The sequence below is a fragment of the Manis javanica genome, chromosome 5, assembly GCF_040802235.1.
Source record: "Manis javanica isolate MJ-LG chromosome 5, MJ_LKY, whole genome shotgun sequence".
NCBI lineage: Eukaryota > Metazoa > Chordata > Mammalia > Pholidota > Manidae > Manis > Manis javanica.
The window spans coordinates 109,651,206-109,659,666 of NC_133160.1; the positions used below are offsets into that span (position 1 = coordinate 109,651,206).

The following is an 8,461-nucleotide window of genomic DNA, read 5'->3' on the forward strand; positions in this document are numbered from 1 at the left end:
TTTAGTAGCTGCTGCTGCTAAGATTAGGGTCAGAAACTCCATGGCTTAAGCAGCTTTAAGTGGGTTTGGAAATAACATTTGTTTATGCTCTTTCGATAAGGTTGTGGTTTTGATAAGTACAGTGTGTTGAAGGATGTCATGGTGGGACTTATGTCTACATAATCAGCTGTAGCCAGATTCAATGGGTTTGATCCCTGTTTGAGATTTCTCAGTTCTACTTCACTGGGTTGGAATGCCCCAACCCAGTTTGGCTCAGAGATGATATTTCCTCTGGACTGGAGTTGTAAAGAAAGCAATTTCAAGTGCATAAACACAGTGCCTGAGCTATGCCATATCCACCACCCAGCAGGGCATTCACACTAAGCACTGCCTCACTTCCTAACTGCTCAGCTGAAGTCCTCACTCCCTTCCCAGCTATTAATATTCATGTGAATTGTACCAATAGGCCAGACAGAATGAAAAGCAACATATTGGAACATCAGAGAAGAACTTGAAATTTCTAAGACCAAATTTTCCCCAGGATATGCTTTACAAAATAAAGAATCAAGCATTTGCATTTTGCCTTAATGTTTGGTGCAGGAAAAAAAAATTACAGAACTGAATGTCAGGAAGCCTGAGTTTTACCCTTGGCTTAGACACCAAATAACTAGATAATTCAACCAATATCTATGAGTACTCACTGTGTGCTTGTTATAGTGGTAGATGCCAAAATCTAGAGGAAATTCATATTCCTTGATCTTATATTACAAAATGTACCACATGCCAAGCACTGAGCATTGCACTTTCCATTTATGTTGTCCCTTAATGCCCACAGGAATGCTATGGTACCATGTAGAGATGTGACATCACACAGGTCACATGCCCAAGGCCACACAGGGGAGTGGCAGACCCAGAACTGGGACTCCAGTCTATCCGACTCCCAAGGTCAGCCTCTTACAAATAACATAAAACACCTCAAAATAAGAGTAAACTATGAGATAGAATTAAGATGGAATTATATCCTACAAGATAAAAAGGCATGACACAGTTTCAGGATAAAACTGATGTACTGAGGGGAAGATTGAGATGAATCATTTCTAGATCACATCTGTTTGGAGATTAAGCACAGATATGCACTATTATATTTCATAATTTATGTTGTTCTTATTAAATAATAATCAAGAGAAGAACGTGAGCTGGAATGTGGTGGCCAGGGATCATAAGGCATGTTATTTGCACACATTTCTGCTGGTTGGCTGAGTGGAAAGCATTTAGCCATCCATGGAGGCAGCAGCCTGTCCTGGAAAGAGGCTGGCCCAGGAACCCAACTCCTGCCAGTGACTCTGCGTGGTGCTGGGAGCTCATTTCCTTGTGCTGGGAGTAAAGCTCCTGTCTGTAAAATAAGGGGGATGGAGCTGGTCCAGCTTTAGCTTTTGTGACTGTTTCCAAAGGAACTCACTCCATGATATGGATGTCTAACTTCAGAAGTAGAAAGTCCAATGTCTACTAAATATATATATATATATACATACAGATAGAGAGATATCTATAAATGGATAGATAGACAGCTAGATATAGATAAATAGATAGATGTTGATGATAGATGATAGATAGATAGATAGATAGATAGATAGATAGATAGATAGATAGATAGATAGATAGATAGATAGATTAGATAGATAGATAGATAGATAGATAGATAGATAGATAGATAGATAGATAGATAGATAGATAGATAGATAGATGATAGATAATAGATAGATGATAGGCTCTTTTGGCCTTTGTTTCCTGTTAGAACCACTTTCCTTTCTCTAACCCTCACCTAAGTTCATATACACACACACACACACCTTTTCCCTCCCTCCTCCTTCAGCCTCCTCTCCTCCCTACCTGACTAATCCCTGGTCAGTTTTTTAGGCCTCAACTTAAAAATCACTTTGGTAGGGAAGCTTTCAGTAACTCCCCAAGTTTTACCTAAGTGTCCTGCTACAGACCTCTAAAAAAGTACTCTGTACTTCCTCTCCACTGAACCATTGTGAGGATGAGATTAGATGAAGCATGTGACGTGCTTGGAACTATGCTTGGCATACAACAGTACTCACTGTTAGCTAACATAACCATCACCATCATCATCATGGCTATTAAGCTTAATACATTATGTTTTATTAGTCTCTTTGAATCTCTGTGTCAGCCACTAGGGGTCAGCTTTGAGAGGGTAGGGATAGTAATAGCCTGGTTGCTGCATTAGCAACGGCTTAGCGCAGTGAATGACAGGAGTAAGTACATTATGTCTTGGTTAATGTTAGATTACGCATAGCAGTTTACATAAAGAGACTGTCACTCGTGCAACAAAACAAGTTAAGCCTTTTAAGTCCTTGTATTCCAGCGAAATAGACTGAAACCCACAATTTAAAATAACTTGATATTGCGAAAGCTGTAATAAAAGTTATGAACTAAGTTTTATGGAGACACAGGAAAAGTAATTGATCTTGCCTGGGGGATGAAGCACGCAGCACTTGCGCTGAGACTTACAGAACCAGGGTGATTTAACCTAGCAGAGAAGGGTTATTTCACAGAGGTAGAAAATGGTATACATAAAAACGCAAGGTGGGAAACTGCATATTGTGTTTACTACTGACTTACTAGCTCCTTGGGAGGATGCCCTGGCAGGTAAGAGGTTTGTTAGAGAATAAAGAGAGAAGAGAATCGAAGATAGGTTAAATTCAGACTTTGAAATCTCTTAAATGTCATCCTATTATATAGTGATTTTGAGCTTTCAAAATGCTTCTCCTCATATCACTGCACAAGACCATGTGATCTGTATCTTGTCTTACTGACTAGCTAGGTATGCCTTCACCCAAGCTATATCATTTGGGTGATATTTTGACTTTCCCTTGAACATTTCCCCCACTCCACCCTGCACTTCTGGAACACTTCTTAAATGCATTCTCTGTGCCAAGGACTGAGTTCAAGTCATTAAAATATTACCTATTTGATCTTCTCTTCACATTATATCCTTTACATGTTCCCAGTTACTTCTGAAACATTGAACAGTAATCTGATCCATTAAGCCTCTACACTAAATTTTTAACTTAATCTGCCAGAAATGCTACTTATTTTACTCTTATAATAATATTTTGTGTGCTTGCTTTGGCAGCACATATACTAAAGTTGGAAAGAGAGGGAATATTAGCATGCAGAAGGATGACATGCATATTGGTGAAGTGTTAAAATTAATAATAATAATAATATTTTGTGAGGAGAAAGTCTTTTATCAATATTCCAAATGCTGAAAGATTCTGCATTTTCCCCTTATACGTCTTTAATTATTGAGAGCTTGATCAGTGAGGTCATAATCAGTGGCTCAATTATCACAAATCTGGTGAATAAAATCAACCTGCTATGAAAAACTCTTTAGAAGTTTAAGTGGACAATATTCTGTATAACAAATATTCATAAATATAGTTGGCTACATAAAAACACTCCTAGTCTCCAAGAATATATCAATATTCCTTTGATCTATTACCCAATCCTTTCATTATTATAGAAAGCTCTGTCCGCTTCTTAGAGGAGATGGAAATTCACTTTCTGATGATTGGATCCAAAATAAATATCAATTATTTTATTAGACATTGCAAAATTGTGTTTTTCTATTATGCCATTGACATCTTCAATGAGATTCTTCTTAAAGCACTTTCCTTCATTAGCCAGGGCTATTTGGATCTCCTCAAATTCAGTTCATAACTCTTCGATATTCTGTATTTTGACCTTCCAAAAATTTCAGGTTCATCTGATGTAACCTGCCTTAGACTTAGAAATGTTCTTCATGTGCTTTTTTAGAAGACCATACAGATCATAATCCAAATAATAGATGTGCTTCTTGCCATTAATTATGATTGCTTTTCAGTGGGCAAAACATGGAAATGAGCTGGTGGTGGTTGTTTTTTGTCAGTTTACACAGATATTTCCAATTCAAATTGAATTACAAGATTTCTAAACTTTTTACTTATCTCTTTGCTTTCATACCTGTATCTCCTTTTTTCTCTTATACTAAAACCCTTTTTTTCTACCTGCATTACCATAATTGCTTTCTTAGCCTGGATTGTCTATGAAACACAGCCTAAGCAGATTCCTTGTTAAGGCTTTATTGGAAGGTACAGACACAGGGCAGGCAGAGTGAGGCTAAAAGAGAACTGAGGTGGGGGAAGAAGCTCCATCAGGTAGGTAGCCTTCCAATCAGGCTGTTAGAAACCCCTGTGCTCACAATAGTCTTGTGGAGGCAGGCAGGAAGAAAGTAAGGAATTAATTTTCATGCTCCCTCCTGACTTCTGGCTAATTGGTCAAAGTTTGTCCCAAGAGTTGTTAATGGCCCTATACTTTTGCCTATGCTGCCTGGACCTCTCCAGGAAGCCATAAAGGACACAAATCCCACAGTCTATTAAACCATGTATCATCTGAGTGCCCAGCAGTGAGAGGAGCTGGAGTGGCCTTCTGTCTGGTCAGCTCCGGCCTGTGCTATGCAGGCTCCTGCCGTGGCAGACGTGGTGAACCCCAAGCCCTTACCCAGAGGAGTCCAGGAGGGCCAGGCAGGACTGCGGTGGTGGCAGCTGGGACTCTCACCTGAGCAAGCAGGCAGGGACAAAGAGTCCTCTCTGGTAGCACCCTAAATGTTCTCACATTAAAACTGAATTTAAACCTTTAAGTCCCAAACTGTGCAGTTTTATTTTTAACAAATGGAAGGAAAATATAATAGTATTACTCATCTTATTTTTAAGTTAACTGCAGAAGTCCATAAATCGGGTCCTATATAATTTCTTATTTGCATTACCCTAAAACACATACACACACACACCTTAAAATTACTGCTATCAACAATATCTCTAACCATTAGATTAATGAAAGAAATATAAGAAAATGTTCTATAAGTCAACTTCCCTCTTTATCTTGTACTCTCCCATTTTAAGTAACCTTTTTTATAATATTAAGTTATCCTTCCAAAATTTCATTTTACAAATTTACATCTATATTTATATTTCACTGTTACTTTACACAAAAGGTAGCTTACTATTAAAAACTGTTTTTCATCTTATTTTTTTTCTCTTAATATATACATTTATTCCGCATCAGTGTTTGCAAAACTTGCTCATTCCTTCTGACATCAGCATAACACTCTTAACTTAATTTTCAAGTGAACTAATCAGCGGTACTATAGTTTCTAATTTTTCATTCTCAAGTGCCAGGACAAGTTCGGGTACCCTGACTTGACTCATAGGATCATCAGGTACTACAGTGAGGTGACCGACCTATAGAAGTATTTCAATGTTATAAGCAGAATGTTTGTTAATACTTCCTCCTCTCCCCAGATCATTTTATTAAATATCCAATTCTTCTAACAACCTTGCTATGGACTGAATGTTTGTGTCCCCTCAAAATTAACATATGGAAGTACTAATCCCCAGTAACATATAGGAGGTGGGACCATTGGGAGGTAATGAGGCTCAGATGAAGTCATGAGGATGGGGTCCTCTTTTTGGGGATTACTGTCCTTGTAAGAAGAGGAAAAGAGACCAGAGGTCTCTCTCTCTCTCTCTCTCTCTCTTTCTCTCTCTCTCTCTCTCTCTCTCTCTCTCTCTCTCTCTCTCTCTCTCTCTCTCTCTCTCTCTCTCTCTCTCTCTCTCTCTCTCCACCGCATGAGGACACTGTAAGCCAGGGAGAAGGACCTCGCCAGGAACTGAATTGGCCAGCACCTTGATCTTAGACTTCTCAGCCTCCAGAACTGTGAGAGATACTATCTGTGGTCTAATCCACCCAGTCTATGATATTTTGTTACTGTATCTCAAACTAAGATAAATCTTCAACATTATTCACCTACTGTCAGATCTAAATAAGATACATAACTTAAGAACATCTATGGCTTTAGGAATTATATGTATTTATTTTACATGAGTATTTTTTCGGCCAAAGCCTCAACACTTTTCTTTTTTTAATCTCACAAAGCAGGTGAGAAGGAGCTATCTTTGTTTGGGACAGTCCAAAAGCAAGGATGTCTCTCCTGTTACTCACATCATCTCTGTCTTGAGATCTCTGCCGTGGGTTTGCTTAGCCTTCCCATATGCCCTGGGCTCTCCCAGACTTGTCTTTTCAAAAAGAACAGAATAAAGGGGGAAAAAGTAGGGCATAGAGTGCATTGCTACATTTGACAGCATAAAGTTCTATGATTGCCTTTTTTTAATCAAGGAAAAAAGTGACTTCTCCATAGTCTCTTAACTCTAGTTCTTTGTAAATGTTATCACAATTTACCGAACATAAACTTTTGCACAAAGCTATATAGTTTCATTATAAGATGAATGAAAGAAAATATTAGTGTTATTTATCCTTGTCTCTTATTTTGGCATTATATTAATGAAGTCTTTCAAATTGACACAGATAATTTGGAGTCGACCATATTTTACCATTTTTCTATAATTTTGCCTTTATTCATACACTAGTCCTATTAATCTAACTTTCCTATAGGATATCTCCAAACATTTAACTTGCTGAAAGGATGTATTCATTTCAAAGGACTACACTGTGACCTGGGGAGGCAGCCTGCTCTCTGAATGTTGCTCATGGTTTTCCATTATCCCTTACATGAGGAAACATCCACGTAAGCTTCCATCCTCTTTTCATGTTCCTTTAGAGGCTCTTCTCCGCAGAGGAGAGAGGGGATCCTGTGATTTGTCAGGCAATGAGATAACCACTGGGCAAGCTTTTCCATGAGAGGGCTCACTGTGACTTAAAAATAGGATCTTGTGCTCCACACCCGATTCACCAACACCTGACCAATATGCAGGCCAGGCCAAACTCTGTTCTCTGTTCAGATTCCTCTGCCTGAGGTGAGGTAGACACAACACCTAACTAGTTAGAGTAGATGACTAGACAGCGGTGCCAGAGAAGTTATATGATTGAAAGAAGACTTACTGAGATGCCAAGTAAAATCTTAGGAAGGTGTCATGAACTTAACCTTATATTAATAATGAAGCAGTACTCTGGATCCAATTTGACATTTTCCTTCCATCTTTAAAACTCAGAAGAGAAGCATATTTGGACAGCATATTTGTGCACCAGCACTTGACAGGGAAAACTCTACTACTCTTTTTGTATCCATGGAACTCCTTCTTCCACTTCCATCATCACCATAAATCACCCATGAACACTTTTTTAGATTCTAGAGATACACAGACTCAGATCAGTTAATAGCATAGATCCTTGACCTAGATTGGTTAAATTCAGAATCCCGGATGTACAACTTTCCAAACTTGTAATCCTGAGCATCAGTTTACCTTTCTATGCCTTTGTGTTTGTGCCATGGCAATATAATAATATAATAACAATATAATATAAAACTCTATTATTATAATTATGTAACTACAATTACAATAATCCTAGTTTTGGGCAGTAGGATTTATAAAATATGAATATATATATAAATGCATACATATATATCCCATACATACCATACATATAACAATGCCTGGCTTATGAACTGAAAATTCTGGTTTAATATTTTCATGATATTGTTTTCATAATTTTTATAATTTATTCCATGATACTGAAAGTTGCAAAAGAGCAGGTGGTACTATATCAGAGATATATTTGAAATATTTTTAAAGCAGATCTGATATATATGAGTGTATATGTATATGCACATATACATATATATATGAATGTTTAAAAATTTGACTAAAATCAAACAATTAGAAATACTTTGTGCATAAGGACAGACAACTATATGCAAAATAGAATAGATATTCTTTGATCTGTGATGGTTTAAAAGTAGGAAATTAAGCTCTGGAAGTCCTTTCAAGGCTATAATTTCATAATATCAAAGAAAATGTTTACAGTTTTGAGACTAATACATGCCCAATTTCTAGTAAGATATTCATAGAGAAAGGAAATTAGATAGACATACATTGTAATTCAGATTTGCCTACTTACAGATGGTAACATTCTGTGTAATAGTAATGCTCTCAAAACCATTTGCAAATTTGTCCAGCAACAACTCTGCCTTTAATGAAGTTTCCACAGTGGCAGATGGCAGAGTGAGCAGTGAAGGATGCTGCCGACCCATCAGGGTTATGTCTGTCACTAAAGCGATCTGGCTCCAAAAGCCAAAGTCTGTTGAGGTCACACTGGCTATTGCTCCACTGGCATTACTTGATTGATCAGATTTGTGGTTATTCCATAAATGGTGACCTTATAGAAGGGGTACTGGCAGTTTCATCCTGCTGTAGGGAACTGATATAGGAAAATCAGTGCCTGCAGTCTATCGACATATTCTAGAAACAAAGGGGCAATCGCTGACACTTAGAAGATCCATTCACTGATGCTGCTGCTCTCTTCTTGTGTCTGAAGGGTGAGGCAGCCTATAAAAACAGCATCAGTGCTACTTTTAATACCAGTGTCACATTCATGGAGAAAGATGAAAATAAGAACTTATTTA

General features: G+C 37.8%; 1 pseudogene; it reads left to right on the forward strand.

Moving 5' to 3' along the window:
* The first annotated feature begins 3,120 nt into the window (after positions 1-3,120).
* Positions 3,121-3,218, forward strand: LOC118971775 (U6 spliceosomal RNA; annotated as a pseudogene).
* Positions 3,219-8,461: the final 5,243 nt, after the last annotated feature.